This window comes from Rhinoderma darwinii, chromosome 4 (assembly GCF_050947455.1).
Source record: "Rhinoderma darwinii isolate aRhiDar2 chromosome 4, aRhiDar2.hap1, whole genome shotgun sequence".
NCBI lineage: Eukaryota > Metazoa > Chordata > Amphibia > Anura > Rhinodermatidae > Rhinoderma > Rhinoderma darwinii.
In genome coordinates this window covers 289,140,114-289,160,007 of record NC_134690.1, presented here as the reverse complement: position 1 = coordinate 289,160,007, position 19,894 = coordinate 289,140,114, and the positions used below count along the sequence as shown (strand labels likewise).

Sequence of the window (19,894 nt, the reverse complement as noted above, 5' to 3'; positions counted from 1 at the left end):
TGGGCATTGGAGCTGCTAGGAGGCTGATGCCCCAATCTGCCAATGTACTTCATATCTCCTACTGTGGGCCCCTCACTTTTCCTGTTCTGCTCCCTGGCTGCATAAGCCAGAGAGCAGTTGACTGGCAGTGGTAAGAAGGGGTTAACTACGTTTCCCTCCATTCCTGAGCTGGCTAGTGATTGGTCACAAGTTTGGTGGGGGGTGTCCACATTTGAGCTGATATAAGCTTGCTGTGGAAGTTGCTCTGTCTCTTGGGACACCTTCACCACACTAGTGCAGATGTTGTGAGCTAACGTGCTTTGTTTCTATAATGGCTGACACTTCAGAGGAATGGTACAGCTTGGTTTACACCATTATTATCTGTCTCTTTAGGGAGCTTAGAGGTAAGTGGACAAGCCCTTCCAGCTTCCCGCCCTGTACAGTGTGGTAGCCCCCCTCCACCCGCCTGAGTCCTTTCACTCCTGGCGCTAAGCATCAGTCTAAACCTCCCACCCGCCCTCTAACTAAAAGAGCGGACTCCTGCCCGCTCGCGGTCGGCTTTGGTGTGCAGGTCGGCCGCTACACGTGTCTGCCGCTAGAAAAGGCCTTATGTGCGGTGGAAAAGCCCCTCTGCTTCCTATCCCGGCAGATGCCGGGTCCGCTGCGGCTGCAGCTCATTCACAGGCTGTTACTAGGTTTGGACAACCCAGTACAGCGGTTATGCTTCCAAGGTGGTTTGGGAGAGGCAATAGGTTAAAGATACAGGCACAGTGACTGCTGCTTCTGCAGAAACATCTAGTAACCTGACCCAGCCCCCCAATATCTCAATTTGATAGAAAACTATGATAGTGCTGAGGAGTTTTTCGTAATGAATTATGTTACTAGAACTCCTCAGCATGAATCCTCTGTTCATGGCGAGATTGGCTTATCCGCTTTGCACCATTTTGAGAGGAACGGCAAACTTGACACTAGGTCTCAGGTGCATAGTCGAGATACTGATATAAATGCACTGGATGATAATAGGTTTATCCGCCTTGGAAGGGGTCGGCGTTTGGAATCTATTGAACACCGGCGTTCTCACAGGGACTCTCATAGCTCACGAGCGAGCAGGCGATCCAGGAGTTCCCCCAGGGGGCGTTCAGTCTCTTGCTATTCCTCGTCTTCTGAAAGCAGCGGCTATAGTCGCAATAGGAGGAGGCGTCATGACGAAGGCGGAGATCTGGATCCAACAAATGCGCAGATAAGGATACTACGGTGGTCGCCCAACCTCTCGTCATTCCAACTGGTGAGTTGCCATGTTCCCAGGCTTGGGAAAATTCCTCTGGTGTTAAAAATAGATGCTCATGTAGTATCTTCTTCCCCAGGTGTGGTGACTCCGCAGCCTGAGTCGGTTCTAAATTTATCTGGGATGTTGTTCCGGGATTCTTATTTCTGCGGTGTAGTGCCGCTGAGAACGCATATCGCGTCTGGAATTGGAGATAAAATTATAAAAATGGAGTTTGTTGATATATGGTCTTTGGTGTCTGTCAATCTGTTGATAGTGGATAAAGAGACGCGTTTTGAGAAAGGTGATGATAAAAAGCCTAAAGTGGCAAAAACTTTCGGAAATTGGCTACAGGCCTTTTCTGTGATGTCAAGTATCTTATGACAACATAAACCGGACGTCTCTCATGAACTATTTACATATATTGATATGATATACATATCTCATAAACTCCATGGTGGTTGGGCGTGGTGGCGGTACGACTAAGAGTTTAGACGTAGATTAGCTCTTAAACCTGAGGTCAGTTGGGCTACTAAGGCCACCGACGTTTGGATACAATTGATGATATCCCATAAACAACAACCTCCTTTTCCCTCTGGCGCTCCTACTGGAGTTCCCACGTCCGCAGTGGCAAATAGACATCCCAGGGCATGTTGGCTCTTTAATGAAGGGCACTGTAAATTTTTTGCCTCATGCTCGTCCCTAAGATGTTACAGAAAAGGTAAGCTGCTAAGGGATCAAACTGTTTTGGTTAAAGAAAAGTTGTTTAAAGAAGTTGAAATGGGTTAGTGACTTCCCACAGCTGTTTTTACATCAGTCACTAACGGGCTAAAACAGTGCCGCCGGGTGGAGTAAAAACTCCCTGCTCTCAGCTGCCGGAGGTAGTTGAGGGCTTAGAATAGACCTGCTTTAGCAGGCAGGATCAAAATCAGCATTGATGCCACCCGTTTAACCCCTTAGAGGCAACAGTCAATAGCGACCACCACATCTAAGTAGTTCTAGAGGGAGCGGGCTCCCTCTCTTACCCCATCGGCACACCCGCGATGTGATCATGGGTGTACCGATTGTTTTTATGGCAGCCGGGGGCATAACAAAAGCCCCCAGGTCTGACTTCAGTGGATGCCTGCTAGGCCATGCCAGAGGCATGGCCTAACAGATGTCTGTCAGTTTTACACTGACAGGCATTAATACACTGCAATACAGAAGTATTGCAGTGTATTATAAAAGCAATAAAATAGTGAAGTCCCCTAGTGGAACTAAAAAAAGAAAGTTTAAAAAAGTATACATAGTAAAAATATCCATGAAACATGGGGTATTAGTTGTTATTTTGGCCAAAATACGCATAGTACTGACACCCCATGTACTATTCACAGCACTGACCCCTATACTATGCGTATTTTGGCCAAAATAACAACTAATGCCCCATGTTTCATGGATATTTTTACTATGTATACTTTTTTCAGGACGCGGCCAGGTCTTATATGCTGGGAGGGCATGATGTGCTGGCGTTTGGTTTGGCATGCAGAGCAGCCCGCCTTAGCTAACAGTAGCGGCGTTACAAATAGGCTGTGATTCGGCAAGATGTTATGCCTGACGACCAGCACATTATCCCTCCACGTATTACACATAGTACTGACACCCCATGTACTATTCACAGCACTGAGCCCTATTCATCACACATTTATTTTTTATTACATTATCACACAGTTCTGACACTTCCATACATACACATTTTTTTTTACCATACGTTCACACCCTAGCACTACACTAACACTGACACACATCTATCGCACACTTGTGAGCACTTAGTTCGCCACTCCCCTCAAGATTAGTGGGAGTGGCTATCACTATTTAATGCACCCTTCTTCTGCAGCATTTTTTTACCTGTCTGCGTCCTGCTGGGAACGGGTTTTCACCCACCCACTTAGTAAGTATGGCCTTTTTTGTGGTTTTGAAGTTATCTATGTCCCATTTTTTTCTGCACATATTTGGTATTGCTGCATTCGTAATGACTGCAACTATAAAACTATTAAATTATTTAACCTGCAAGGTGAACCCTGTAAAAAAATTAAATATGAAACCATACCAGAATCGCTGTTTTGTGTTCATCTTGCCTTTAGATGTTTTTTATAAAAAGCGACTAAAAAGTCATATGTACGCTAAAATGGTACCAATAAAAACTAAAAGTCGTCCCGCAAAAAAAAAAAAAGCCCTTAACAGCTATGTCAGCAGTAAAATAGAAAATTTATGGCTCTTAAAATATGATGATGCAAAAATAAATAATTTCGGGGGGAAAAAATGTGGTTTTACTCTGTAAAAGTAGTAAAACATAAAAGAACTATATATAAATTTTGTACCAACGCAATCGTAACGACCCGCTGAATAAAGTTACTCTGTTATTTATACCACATGGTGAACTGCGTAAAGTTAAGACGCAAAAAAGAATGGCAAAAGTTCTGTTTTTTTTTCCATTACCCCCAAAAAAAAGTTAATACATTTTAACAAAATAAATGATATGTACCCAAAAATAGTGCTATCAAAAAATACTTGTCACGGAAAAAAAAAAATTCCTTATACAGCTATGTCGACAAAAAACGAAAAAAGTTATAGCTCTTTGAATGCGACGATGAAAAGACTAAAAAAATTACTTGGTTATTAAAGTTTAAAATACCTTCGGAAGTAAGGGGTTAACCCCACCTAGAGACCTAACATGGCGAGATATACGCATGTTTAATTTACGTTTGGCTTGCTCAATAGAGGCATGGTTTTGAGCACCTTCCCATACAACACAGGGCAAGATTTCAGACCAAACTACAATGGCATCTTGGAAGAATGCCGAGAAACGATCTACACTCTTTTGGAATTGTTTCCTGTGATTGTGGCTATCGAACTTTGGGGTGCTTCAATGACCTATAAACGTATCCTTTTCTGGTCTGATAATAAAGGAGCGGCAGCTGCTAGTTTGGCTCCGATTCGGCATTTCGTTTTAAAATGTTTACAGCTTAAATTGTAACTAATGTTCGACAAACTTCTGACATGTCATAGTGACATGTAAGAAGCTTTGATTGGTGGGGGTCCGAACACTGAGACCCAAACCAATCACTCGTGTGAGCGCTCAGCTGCTTAATTTCTGTTCGGCTTTTTCCAGAAATCAATGTATCGGAGTACAGGTTCAATAAAATGTCTATGAGGCCGTACTCCGATACATCGGCTTTCTGAAAAAAGCCGAACAGAAACTAAGCGGCTTAGCGCTTCTGCCTCTTCGTTTTAGCGATTGGTGGGGATCTCAGTGCTCGGACCCCCATCAATCAAAACATCTGACATGTCTCTATGACATGTCAGAAGTTTGTCGAATGTTTAGTTACCCTTTAACCCTTTCAATATCAAGCTCATTTTGGCCTTCAGGACCAGCCCCATTTTTTAAAATTTGACATGTGTCATTTTATGTGGTAATAACTCTGGAATGCTTTTACCGATCCAAGTGATTCTGAGAATGTTTTTTCGTGACATATTGTACTTTATGTTAGTTTAAAAATTTGGTCCATAAATTCATTGCTTATTTGTGAAAAACACCAAAATGTAAAGAAAATTTGCAAAAATTACGATTTTTCTAATTCTAAATGTATCTGCTTGTAAAATAGATAGTAATACCACACAAAATAGTTACTATTTTACATATTCCATATGTCTACTTTATGTTTGCATCTTTTTTTTGAACGTTCTTTTATTTTTCTAGGACGTTACATGGCTTAGAACTTCAGCAGAAATTTTTCACATTTTCAAGAAAATTTCAAAAGGCTATTTTTAAGGACCAGTTCAGTTCTGAAGTGGCTTTGAGGGCCGTATATAATAGATAGACCCATTTTATAAACTGCCCCCCTGAAAGTACCCAAAACAGCATTCGGAAAGTTTCTTAACCCTTTAGGCGTTTCACAGGAACTAAAGCAATGTAGAGGGGAAATATACAAATGTTATTTTTTTTACTAAATTGATTTGTAATAAAAAAAATTCTGTAACACAGAACGTTTTACCAGAGAAACGCAAATGAATATTTATTGCCTAGATTCTGCAGTTTTTAGAAATATCCAACATGTGGCCCTAGTGTGCTAATGGACTGAAACACAGGCCTCAGAAGCAAAGGAGCACCTAGAGGATTTTGGGGCCTCCTTTTTTTAGAATATATTTTAGGCATCATGTCAGGTTTGAAGAGTGCCAAAACAGTGGAAACTCTCCAAAAGTGACTCTGTTTTGGAAACTACACACATCAAGGAGTTTATCTAGAGGCATAGTTAGCATCTTGACCCCGCAAGTCTTTTGCTAAATTTATTGGAAATAGTCTGTGAAAATAAAAATAAAATTTTTTTTCTGAAAAAACGATTTTTTTTAATTTTTACAAGGAATAAAGAATAAAAAACACCACCAAACTTGTAAAACTATTTCCCCTAATTATGGCAATACCCTATATGTGGTAGTAAACTGCTGTTTGGACCCACGGCAGGGCTCAGAAGAGAAGGAGCGTCATTTGGATTTTGGAGCACAGATTTTGCTGGATTAGTTTTCAGTGCCATGTCGCATTTGCAAAGCCCTGAAGGGACCAAAACAGTAAAAAAAAACAACAATTTGGAAACTACGCCCCTCAAAGAATTTTTCTAGGGGTATAGTTAGTATTTTGACCCCACAGGATTTTTTGCTGAATTTAGTGGAATTAGGCTGTGAAAATGAAAATCTAGAAATGTTCATTTTTTACAATGAATAAAAGTGAAAAAGAACCCCAAAATTTGTAAAGCAATTTCTCCTGATTACGGCAATATGCCATATGTGGTAATAAACTGCTGTTTGGACCTCACGGCAGAGCTCAAAAGGGTAGGAGCGCTATTTGGCTTTTGGATCTCAAATTTAGCTGGAATAGTTTCCGGGTGCCATGTTGCATTTGCAAAGCCCCTGAGGTACCAAAACAGTGGAAACACCCCAAAACTGACTCTATTTGGGAAACTACACTCCTTAAAGGAATCTTTCTAGGGGTATAGTGAGCATTTAGACCCCACAGGTCTTTTGCAGAATTTATTAGAATTAGGCTGTGAAAATGAATATCAACATTTTTTTCACTAAAATGATGATTTTTTTTTTCATATTTGCAAAGGATAAAGGAGAAAAAGCAACCAAACGTTTGTAAAGCAATTTCTCCCGAGTACGGCAATACCCCACGTGGTCATAAATGGTTTTTCATGAGAAATTAATTAACCCTTTCAGGACTATTCCATCTTTGCTTTTTCATTTTAGTTTTTCCCTCCCTGCTTTCCAAGAGCCATAAAGTTTTTTCTTTTTCCGTCAGTAGAGTGGTGTGAGGGATTATTTTTTTGCGGGAGGAGTTGTAGTTTCTAGTAACACCATTTAAAGTACCATTTAATGTACTGGGAAACTGAAAATAAAATTCTTTGCAGGCTGAAATTGGAAACAGCTGCGATTCCTCCATTGCTTTTTGGGTTTTGCTTTTACGGCTTTCACCGTGCAGTAAAAACGCCAACTTATAATTTTTTCTGAGACTTAATACGATTAATCTGATACCAAATTTATATAGTTTTTTTTATATTTTACTACTTTTCAAAAGTAAAAACTATTTGTTAAAAAAAACAACGTTTTGTTTTACCACATTCTGAGAGCCATAACTTTATTTGTTTTTTGGTAGATTGTGCGGTGTGAGGGCTTATTTTTTGCGGGACGAGCTGTCGTTTTTATTGGTACCATTGTTTGGTACATACAACTTTTTGATCACTTTTTATTAAATTTACAATCTAAGGTGACCAAAAAACAGCGATTTTGGCGGTTTAAATTCTTTATTTTATATGGCGTTCATTGTGCGAGTTAAATAATGGTTTATTGTAATATTTCAGACTTTTACGGATGCAGCGATACCAATTTTGTCTACTTTTTTTATTTTTTTACGTTACTTTAGTTGAGTAAAAATGGGAAAGGTTTTTCTTTTTGGACTTTAAATATATTATATTTTTCACTAATAAAAACGTAACTTTTTTTACACATTTTATTAGTCCCCCTAAGGGACTTAACCCAGCGATCATTAGATTGCTGGTATAATACATTGCAATACTAATATATTGCAGTATAATGTCATTTTTTTTAGACTCCTGTAACAGCGCGATCGCTGTTCCTGTCTGTTAGTCCCGGGTGTCAGTTGTAATACACAGCTGACACCTGCAGCATATGGAGCGGGCTCAGCGTGTGAGCCCGCTCCATAGATAACCCCCCGCACCACCACATGCTTTAAAGTTGTGGTGCACGGAGGGGTTATCGCGCAGCGGATGGTGCAAAGTGAAAATTACAATTTTCCACTGATATGCCATTTTAGTGCACAATATGCTGTGCCCAGTTTGTGCCACTGAAGACAAATACCTCATACAATGTTAAACGTGTTCTCCCAGATATAAAATGCCATATCTGTGGTCGTAAACTGGTGTTTTGGCATGCTGTAGGGCTCAGAAAAAAGGGAGCGCCATTTGGCTTTCGACGTCCAGATTTTGCTTGGTAGTAGTTTTGTTTGGGGTTTTACTGGTATTTCAGTTTATAATGTGGGGGCATATGTAATCTGTGCGGAGTACTTCAGGGCATAATAAGAGGATATAATAATGCGGTAAATAAAAAAGAATTCATAGATAAATGGTGCCCAATCTTATCCGCTTTTGGAAAGCTCTGCACAATTTGTGGCACCATTTTCTGAGAGCTTTTCTATTTTTTCTCTAACGGAGCAGTGTGTGGGCTTATTTGTTGGGGGACAAGCTGTAGTTTTCATTGGTAAAATTTTAGGGTACATGCGATTTTTTGATCACTTTTTATTAAATTTTTTGGAAAGCAAGGTAACAAAAAAACGAATTCTGACAATGTTTTTTGTCCACCGTGTGCTATAAATGACATTTTACTTTATTGTTGCGGAGAAATACCATTATTTTACTTTATTCTGCGGCTCGATACCATTATGGCGATACCATATGTATATAGTCTTTTTATGTTTTGCAGCGTTTGCTCAATAAAATCACCTTTCTATAAAATAATTGAAATAGTTAAAAAAGCTGTGTAAGGGCTTATTTTTTGCGAGACGGGTTGTAGTTTTTATTGGTACCATTTTGGGGTACATGCGAATTTTTGATAACTTTTTATTCTATATTTTGTGAGGGGTGGTCACCAAAAAAATAGTAATTCTGGTATTGTTTTCTACTTATTTTTTTGCAGGCAAAATAATATTAAAGTTTTATAGTTTGGGTTGTTATGAACGCAGTGATACCAAATGTGTACTTTTTTAAAGTTTTCATTTTTTTCCTACTATAAAAGACTTATTATAGGAAAAAAAGCATTATTTGGTTTTGTAGCTTTTAACTTATTTTTACCCTTTGATAAAACATTTTTATTCTCTTTTTTTTTTACTTGTTTTACTTGAAGACCTGCAGATCCTGGCTGGTCCTCATAGGCTTCCGTGCATGGTAGACCCAGAGGTCATTATATGGCCTCCGGTTTTGCCATGACAACCAACGGCAGCATCCTCAATCGGTCCCCATGAAAGTTTGTTGCACAACAAACTTTCCAGTTAGTTGCTGCAACAAACTTTCCCTGCGATCACGTGATTGGGACCTGAACCAATCAGGTCTCTGGGACCAAAGGCCGGGGTTAACAGCGAGATCCTGGTGTTAGCGATACTCTGAGACACCCAATCGCGCTATTAACATTCACTTCGAATACACGTTGGTGCTGCACAGAGCCCAGCAAGCGCCGACGTGAATTTAGTGAGAGGTCGGGAAGCGGTTAATTGTGTGGGGGTAACAGAGGAGCTGTGATTGTTTTTGACTGTGTTCTCTCTCCTCCGAACTTACACTGACAGGAGGCAGTTAATTTACAGTCGGCGGTCGGGAAGCGGTTAATATTGTATTTAAAGCAAAACACGTACCTGTTATTGTAAATGTAGTTGCTGATGCTCTCTCTCTTTCACAGTTGGATCGTTTCATGGATTTCCATCCCCTGGCGAACCTGGAGAAGTCCACCTGCCCCTCTGTCTTGTGGCACTAGATAACACACATCTAACGCCGGTCTTGGAGAATGCATTGTATTCTGCTACGTGGTTATGTCATAGTAAGGCTGGTCTGAGTCACTAGAATGTGGGCATATTAATGATATTTTGGACAATAAGATTATGAGGCGTATGACTGACTTACTTAGCACGATTGCAACACAAAAGAGATTCTGCCACAGCTACGCAAAAGCGTCTTTCCGGTGTTTCCTTTGTTTTAAAGTTATTACCAAGTATTTCTTTTGTTTAATATTGAGGGGTTGGAAAAAAGACACTTAAAGTTGACCATAGACACCCAATTTATTTTCCCCTTCTCCGTCGTCTCATATTGGCGGGCTGTTGTATTTGTTTTTCGGAACATGAGACGCTGTTGTTGCAATGAGCTTTTTCTTTCGTTTGATTTAGCGCTCTGTGCTTCGGCAAATTAGTGGCTCCCTCAAAAGTTAAATTATTCGGTTTACTTTCAGACGATGTCATTATTCTGTCCGATTCTATAAAAGTTATGGTTCGTCTCTCAAAAACGGATGTTTATGTCCACAGCACTTGGCTTACGGTTTTCAGGATTGCCGACTTGTTTTGTCCAGTATCTCTGGTTTCCAGATATGCGTCTCCCCGTCCTTCCGCCCCGGTTTTCTTGGCCCACTAGACTAGATTTCAGTTTGAATCTCTATTAAAACAATGCTTGCTTGTCACTGGCGTGCCAGTGTCGGAATTCGGGACCCATTCTTTCCATATTGGGGTGGCTACGGCCGCAGATGTGTCAGGTATGTCAGACAGTGATGTGAAGCGTCTAGGTAGATGGCAATCTGACTGCATTAAACGTTACATTAGCCCGGATTTACTGACATGTTGATTGTTTTTGTTTAATAGACTACATTTCATTTTCCACTTCTTTTGCTTGTCTATTACAGGTTTGCGTCAGCCCAAAGTATGGTTAATAGGCCAATCATACACCTATTCGGCGGCTAGAAGGGCTTCTAATCGTCCTGGGGGACTGAACCTTTCCAATTCTTTCTTGGAGGAGTATATGGGGTCTCAAATGGCTACAAGTTTTACCTGAGATGGTAGCCATCAGCAAGGTTACACACGCCCTGGCTGACTTACTTGCCCATGCGGGTGGTAATGACCTGTGCTCTGTTCGCTTGACTGAGCTTATCTCAGCCATTCGTTCAGACATAGATAGTTTCTCGGCATTCTTCCAAGATGCCACTGTAGTTTTGTCTGAAAACGTGCCCTGTGTTGTATGGAAAGGTGCTCAAAACCATGCCTCTATTGAGCGGGCCAGACGTATATTAATCATGCGTATATCTCGCCATGTTAGGTCTATAGGTGGGGTTGTTATTCGCCATAGACAACTTAGAGGTGAAAATAGAAATCTTATGTTGCAGGATGGGGCTCATTTAAATTACATTGGTTTATACATATTCCTTTCTGGCCTTCAGGACACGGTCAACAGGGCCGTGTTCCTCCTTCTGGGTGGGGGTCAGAGCTTGGTGTAGGTTTACACTTCGCTCCAGTGGCGTTTCGGAGGACCACCCCTTAGAACAAATAGAACATGCCGACCGCGGCTATGGTGGCATATGCATGCTCGGTGACCCCAGAAAGAACTATTTATGGGCAAGATTCCCCATATGTTAATTTTGTAATAAAGCTGTGACCGACCCTCACTTTATCCACAATACTGTATCCGTGTCTTATTAATAATGTAAATAGTTTGCATTATATACCCATGCTGGCGATGGGAAATTTGTACTGTTATAATACTGCCAGTCTGCTCTGCTCCCTGGCTGCATAAGCGAGAGAGATGTTGATTGGTAGTGGTAGGAAGGGGTTAACTAAGTTTCCCTCCATTCATGAGCCAGCTATTGATTGGTCACAAGTTTGGTGGGGGCCATCCACATTTAAGCTGATATAAGCTTGCTGTGGAAGTTGCTCTGTTTCTTGGGACATATTTACAGCACAAGTGCAGATGTTCGCAACCTAATTTGTATGAAGTTTTTTCATTATTATGTCTTTTAGCCTGAATGTTTTGTAACAGGCTGTTTTGTGTACTTTGTAGGTGTCACAGCTTGGTATATGGGAGGAACTTGTCCCTTTCGAGATCGTGAGGATTCATAAGGGTCAACCGTCAGAACTAGGACAGGCCCACCGCAGCTGTGGTGGCATCGGCATGCTTGGTGACCCCAGAAAGAACTAATTATGGGCAAGGTTCCCTATATGTTAATTTTGTAATATAGCGATGGAAAATTTGTACAGTTAAATCCTTTAGGTCCAGCTTGCTGACATCCTACCACCCAGTGGCAGCTTTCTTACACAGCTGAATGCAACCCTCAGTCCTAGCTCATTCCAGTTATGGAAAGATAGAAAAGATAACGTCCAGCACTCAATCCAAAATAAAAGCAAAAATGTTTATTTCATCGGTCAAAACAGGTAAAACATTCTTAGGAAGGACACGTTTTGAACTTAAGTTTCTTAGACAGTGGCGTAACTATAGGGGTCACAATTGCGACTGGGCCCCGAAGTCTATAAAAAGTTACTATAGTAACTGGGGCCTATGTAATAAACTACACGGGCCCATGTTACTATAGTAACTGACAGTATACTTACTCTCCTCATTCCGGAGCGCAGCGGATGTCCTGATGTCTCTCCGCATCAAGACGCTGTGCGCCACGCATGACGTCACGACACTGTGCACCGCGCACAACATTCCGATTCTGAAAGGAGTCAGGACTTTCGCTGCGGCCGGAGCCAAAGAGGAGGGTAAGTAGACTATTACTGTCTGCTGGGGCCCGGGTTGTTCAGTCCCTAAAATTTGATGGCCTATCCTCAGGATAGGCCATCAATAACTGATGGGTCAGGGTCCGACTGCCGGGACACCCGCCAATCAGCTGTTTTGAAGGTGGTGCAGCACACATATATATACACATATATACACACACGTATTTTTTTGTGGGTGGATATACATATTGGGGTTATTGGCTCATGCGTTTTAAGACCTTAGTGACGCCCCTGGCTGCTAGTGCTGCATCGTTGTGTCACTTAGGAGTCCCAGCGATGCAGCTGAAAGCTGTGGGCCGTCGGCCATGAGAAGAAGTTTGGGGGGCCCAACAACAACTTTTGCAACTTTTGAGCCTTTAGCTACGCCCCTGTTCTTAGACATAGCTAGCTTCCCTATGCTCCGCTTTCAAAACATGTGAGAGAGAGACACATGTGCCTGATAATGTTAACCCTATCCTTGCTAAATGTAACACAGTATAGTTAAGTTAAAATAACGTATAAAATGTTGACATGAGTAAAATACATTGGTATTTAAAAGACACCATAAGTCAACATGTAATATGTAAGACAATGCAACGTGAACAAAATATAGAACAATTTTGTAGTCAATAAATATACATGAAATCGGTTCTGTAATTTAGCCCTTTAGGAAAACGTGAATGCATTTTGAGTATCCATAGAGCTTCTCTGAAACAATAAAGTTAATACGTAATTAAAAGCGCAAGGTGAACACCGTAAAAAAAACACACAAAAAACAATGGCGAAATTGCTATTTTTTTCCATTGCCCCCCAAAAAAGTCATAATAAAATTAAATCAATAAGTCCCATGTACCGCAAAACAGTACCAATCAAAACGTCTCGTCCCGCAAAAAACAAACCCACAAAATCACTACATTAACAGAAAAATAAAAAAAATTACGGCTCTTGGAATGCCGCAATGCAAAAACTAATGATTTTAGTTTAAAAGTGTTTTTATTGTGCAAAAGTTGTAAAACATAAAAAACCTCTACATATGTGATATCGTCTTAATCATACCGACCCATAGAATAAAGGTAATGTGTTATTTAGGCCGCACAGTGAACTACGTCAATTTAAAACCCATAGAACAATGGCAGAATTTCAGGTTTTTTTTCTATTCCACCGAAAAAAAGTTAATAAAAGTTAATCAAAAAATGATATGTACCACAAAATTGTGGCACTAAAAATTACAACTAATCACGCAAAAGTCCTCATACAGCTATGTCGACAGAAAAATAAAAAAGTTATAGCTCTTTGAATGTGACTATAAAAAAATAAAAAAAATTGCTTGGTCATTAGGGCCTAAAATAGGCTGGTGACTAAGGGGTTAATTGGTAACCATATAAGGGCTAGTATCACAGTGGTCATGTTGTGTATTTATAACAGTAAAGAAAAAAACGCCCCAGAGACTCAAGATCTGATGAATCAAACACCTATTTTATTGGGGGGAAAGCAGTGCTGCTGCTAGGACTAAAGGAAAGAGAATTTACGGTGAGTACAAATTACACTTTCCTTGATGTCCCATGGGATGTAGAATGTAACCATTTTAGGGTGGGTCTTTCTGTACCGCAGACAGAATGATCGCTCAACCAAAAGCAGTCTCTCCATCTTTTCTAATGTCTAGCTTATAATGTTTTACAAGTGTCTGTGAAGAGGTCCACGAGACTGTTTTGCAAATTTGATCAATTGGAATTCAGCTTTTCTCTGCCCATGACATGTATACAGCTCTAGCAGAGTGAGCTCTGAGGCTCTGTGGAGTTTGTAAGCGAGCCTGAGTGTAGCAGATAGCAATCACCTCCCTTATCCAAATGGACAAGGAGGCCTTAGATGATTTTTGGCCCTTATTCCGACCCTGAAATGATAGGGAAAGATGATCGGACCTTCTAAACTCCTTGGTTCGATGAATATGCGTTTTTAAAGCTCTACCAGCATCTAATAAGTGCAGTCTCCATTCTTTTGATGATGATGGCTCTGGACAGAACACTAGATCTAGGGTAACTAGATCTGTTGGTTACTATTCTGGAATGAAGGCCCTTTTGGGGTAAAATAAGGTAATGTCCTCATCAGGACACGGTCCTGTAGGAAAAGAAGATAAGGTTCAGCCGTTCCAAGGGCCTGTATGTCACTGACCCTCCTGGCTGTTGTTATAGCTACTACAAAATAGACCTTGATTGATAGATATTTCAATGCCACCGACTGTAGGGGCTCAAGCAGAGGTTCACAGAGGTGGATGAGCACCACTGATAAATCCCACTTAGGGACCGGATCAGTTACCGTTGGTCTGATTTTCTGGACTGCTTTTACGAATCTCTGAATGAGAGGTTCAGATGACAGTTTCTTGCCTAAGAAGGCTGATGTGCAAATATTTATACTTTTATTGTGCCTTGTTTGAGCCCCTTGTCAAAGCCCTCCTGTAGGAATTCCAGTATGTTCTGAATGGATGGTGATGAGGAGGAAAGTTGGTTGTCTTTGCACCATTTCAGAAATGCCAACCTAATCCTGCCATAGGTTTTGTTGGCAGCAACCCCTATAGATTGTAAGAGGGTGTTGATGACTGTGTCTGACAGTCCTGAGTTGGCTAAAAGGCGCCCTTTCTTTATTAGGCTATAAGCAAACAGACAAACCACACATATAAGATTAAAATTATCAATGCATAACGCTAGCCAGAGATCGTAGGTGATTGCTGCAATGTGCACGGGTATGGAGCACCTATTGAGCTAGATGTCCGGACTGAGTACAAGGGCTGCAGAGTATAGCAGTCATTTCATGGATTTATCCAACAGTGTGCCTAGCAGCCAAGCATGAAATTAAAATTAGAAAAGCCCCCCGACATGTTTCGCTATAGCGTACTCAGGGGTTATCGGAGGTTAATAGATAGCCCCGATAACCACTGAGGATGCTATGTGTAGTTTGTCTGTTTGCTTCATATAGCCTAATAAAGAAATACATTTTATACCAATTTAGTTATATGGTAGTTGGGAAATAGTGCTTTCTTGCCTGCGGGCAACTAGTTGTTAGTTGTTATATTGCGCCCACCAACTACGTAGGGTCTTTTCATATATGTGCTTGGAATCTAAGGTAGAACCCAGATGTTTCCCTTGCTCATTGACATGAGTAGAGAGAACCACGCTCTCTTTGGCCAGAAAGGGTAGATGGCAAGTACCGAAGCCTGTTCCCGTTTGATCTTCTGTAAGACCTTTGGTATCATCGGGATGGGCGGGAATACGTACGCCAGGTGGAACTTCCATGGCATGTTTAGAGAGTCTATGATCCATGGCCTATCTGCCCTGAACAGGGAACAAAATAGATCCACCTTCGCGGTTTCCCATGTGGCCATTAGGTACACTTGTGGTTGACCCCAGTATTCTGCTATCTGATTGTAGTTTTGTTGGATTAGAGACCATTCTCCTGGTAGTGGAAGGTCGCGGCTCAGCCTGTCTGCTAGAGTGTTGAGGGTCCCTTTTATATGCACAGTTGTCAGCTGTTGAGCATATGCTTCTGCCCATGATAGAATCGGTGCTACTTCTATAAGAAGGGCTACGGATTGGGTGCCTCCCTGGTGGTTCAAGTAAGACACTATGGTCGCATTGTCGGAGAGAACTCTGATTGCTTTCCCCTGAACGGCTTGGTGAAAATGTGTAAGGGCTCTCATGACTGCTCGCATCTCTCTGCGATTTAAAGACAGAAGACTTTCGGTCGGAGACCAGGGGCCGTTCACTAATATTCCTGCCATATAAGCCCCCAACCTGAGCTGGACGCGTCCGTCAATATGTTGACCCACAACTACGTGGCACAAGATCTGCCGTTTTTTAGACTAAACCTCCATCTTAGGGAGGTCTCTGGAAATGACTACCGAATTGTTCAGAGTTTCTATGTCTCAGGTCCAAACCTGCAGAATTTCCTGCTGCAGGGGTCGCATGTGCCATTTCCCCCACTCGATAGTCTCGCTGGATAATGTAATCAGACCCAGAACTTTCATTATCAGACGAATTGATACTGGCCTGATCTGGCTGAGATACCGTGCGGCCTCCTGTATAGCACACCATCTTTCTGGTGGAAGGTAAATCATTATTTGTAGAGTATTTAAGAGAAACCCCAGGAACTGTTGTTCCTGCGATGGCTGAATGTGGGATGTTCCCCAATTGATAAGCCATCCCAATGCTTGAATCTCTGACAGCACGATTTGTAGATTGGTATTGAGTGCTTCCACTAAATTGGCTTTTATTAGCCAAATGTTCAGATAGGTTATTATGGTGATACCTTTTCTCCTGAAACTGGCTGCTACTGCCACTGTGACCTTGGTAAACACGTAACCAACGATACTCCAAACGGCAGAGATGTGAACTGCAAATGTATCAACTCTCTCTGTATCCAGATGGCAATTCTCAGGAATTTTCTCGACCTTGGATGAATCGGTACATGGACGTACGCATCTTTTAGATCTATTGTGGCGAGAAAATCCCCTTTGTCTAGTACAGAATGGATGGTATTCATACTGAATTTTGTTTTGCGTATAAAAGTGTTTCGATACCGAAGATCTATTATTGTTCTCCATTTACCCCTGGCTTGGGAACTAAGAACACTCTTGAATAGACTGTCTGGACTTCTGCAGTGGGAACCTTTTCTAGAACTTTCATTAATTCTAGAATAGCTTTCTCTAGGAGAGACTGTTTCGTATTGGTGAATTTTGAAGTGGGAAGGAATTTGTCTGGGGGGTGCGATATGAAGTCTATCTTGTAGCCATGTTTTACTATGTCTAACACCCAACGATTTGCCCCATTAATTGTAGAAAAACGACAATCTTCCTCCGACTGGTATTTCTCTGGTGTCAGAAATCCAGCTTCCTGCCGGGGGCTGGATGGTTTCTTCCCCTACCCTTCTGTCATTTATAGCCGCCTCACTGGGATCCTTGTATACTGGTTGAAGAGGAATGCTCCCCTTTATCTTGTCTCCCTGCCCAGCTTTGAGTTCTAGGCTGGCCACGAGAGGAGGATTTCCATTTACTTTTCCCTGACTGAGGAAGAGATTTACCTTTTTTTGTCAGATAGATCCTCCATTAGAGAATCCTATTCTGCCTCAAACAGCCTAATAGGCTGAAATTACATGGAGCAAAGTGCGTTCTTAGAGTGCACATCTGCCCCCCATGGTTTTATTTAGAGGGATCTCCTCCCAGCTGGTGATAGGGCCATTGCGTGGGTTGCAAATCTGGCCTTTTGGACCATGGCGTTGCAAAGGAAATCTGAGGCTAACGAAACATGTCTAAAATTGTTCAGAATGTCGTCTCGTGGAACGCCATTGTCTATGTCTTCCTCCATCTAGAGGAGCCATGATTTCATATTCTTTGCGACAATAGAAGAGGCTAATGCCGTCTTTGCTTGAGCTGCGGCCGTTAGGTACCCTTTTCGTAATGCGCTATCAATTCTGCGGTCCATAGGATCATGAAAATTGGAACCGTCTTCACTGGGAACTACTGTACGTCTAAAGCAGGGATCTCAAACTCGGCCGGGTAAGTGGGCCACATATAGAAAAAATGTGAAGTTGACGGGCCGCATTACTTTCAAATTTGATACAGTACAAAATTATTGTTAACCAATTAGTTATTTGAACTACTATAATAATACTACATTAATATAACAATACTACATTACTATAACAATACTACAATACTATTTTATTATAACAATACTACATTACTATAACAATACTACATTACTATAATAATACTGCATTATTATAACAAAACTACACTACTATAGCAATACTACATTAGTAAAAGAATACTACATTACTATAATAATACTACATTACTATTATAATAATAATAATACTACAATACTACATTACTATAACAATACTATACTACTATAATACTACTTTACTATAATACTACTACACTACTATAATACTACTACACTACTATAATAGTACTACATTACTATAACACTACATTACTATAACAATACTACATTACTATAATAATACTACATTACTATAACAATACTACATTACTATAATAATACTACATTACTATAATACCACATTACTATAACAATACTACATTACTATAATAATACTACATTATTAAAACAATACTACATTACTATAACAATACTACAACAATACTACATGACTAAATAATACTACAATACTACATTATTATAACAATACTACATTACTATAACAATACTACATTACTATAACAATACTACATTATTATAACAATACTACATTACTATAACAATACTACATTACTATAATACTACATTACTATAACAATACTACATTACTAAAATAATACTACAATACTACATTATTATAACAATACTACATTACTATATAATAATAATAATATAATACTACAGTACTATAATAATACTACTTTACTATAAAACTACATTACTATAATAATACTACATTACTACAACAATACTACATTATTACAATACTACACTACTATAATAATACTACATTACTATAACACTACATTACTATAATAATACTACATTACTATAATAATACTACATCATTATAACAATACTACATTACTTTAATACTATATTACTATAACAATACCACATTACTATAACAATACCACATTACCATAATAATACTACATTATTATAACAATACTACATTACTATAACAATACTACATTACTATAATACTGCTATATTACTATAACAATAATTCTACAATACTATAATAATACTACATTACTATAATAGTACTACATTATTATAACAATACTACATTACTATAACAATACTACATTACTATAATACTACATTACTATAATAGTACTACATCACTATAACAATACTACATTACTTTAATACTATATTTCTATAACAATACCACATTACTATAACAATACTACATTACTATAACAATACTACATTACTATAATAATACTACATTATTATAACAATACTACATTACTATAACAATACTACATTACTATAATAATACTACATCATTATAACAATACTACATTACTTTAATACTATATTACTATAACAATACCACATTACTATAACAATACTACATTATTATAACAATACTACATTACTATAACAATACTACAGGGTGGGCCATTTATATGGATACACCTAAATAAAATGGGAATGGTTGGTGATATTAACTTCCTGTTTGTGGCACATTAGTATATGGGAGGGGGGAAACTTTTCAAGCTGGTTGTTGACCATGGTGGCCATTTTGAAGTCGGCCATTTTGTATCCAACTTTAGTTTTTTCAATGGGAAGAGGGTCATGTGACACATCAAACTTATCGAGAATTTCACAAGAAAAACAATGGTGGTTTTAACGTTATTTACAAGTTTCTGACCACTTATAAAATGTGTTCAAAGTGCTGCCCATTGTGTTGGTTTGTCAATGCAACCCTCTTCTCCCACTCTTCACACACTGATAGCAACACCGAGGAAGAAATGCCTCCCGATCTGACCCCCTTAGACTTTTATCTTTGGGGTCATCTGAAGGCAATTGTCTATGCTGTGAAGATACGAGATGTGCAGCAACTGAAACTATGGATACTGGAAGCCTGTGCTAGCATTTCTTCTGCGGTGTTGCTATCAGTGTGTGAAGAGTGGGAGAAGAGGGTTGCATTGACAATCCAACACAATGGGCAGCACTTTGAACACATTTTATAAGTGGTCAGAAACTTGTAAATAACTCATGAAAGAATAAAGTAACGTTAAAACCAAGCACACCATTGTTTTTCTTGTGAAATTCTCGATAAGTTTGATGTGTCCCATGACCCTCTTCCCA

At 39.8% G+C, this 19,894-nt stretch overlaps 1 protein-coding gene across 2 annotated transcripts in view; it reads right to left on the bottom strand.

Moving 5' to 3' along the window:
• The window catches only part of AIG1 (androgen induced 1), a 458,548-nt gene that overhangs the window by 252,982 nt on the left and 185,672 nt on the right, over positions 1–19,894 (bottom strand). The window lies entirely within an intron of this gene.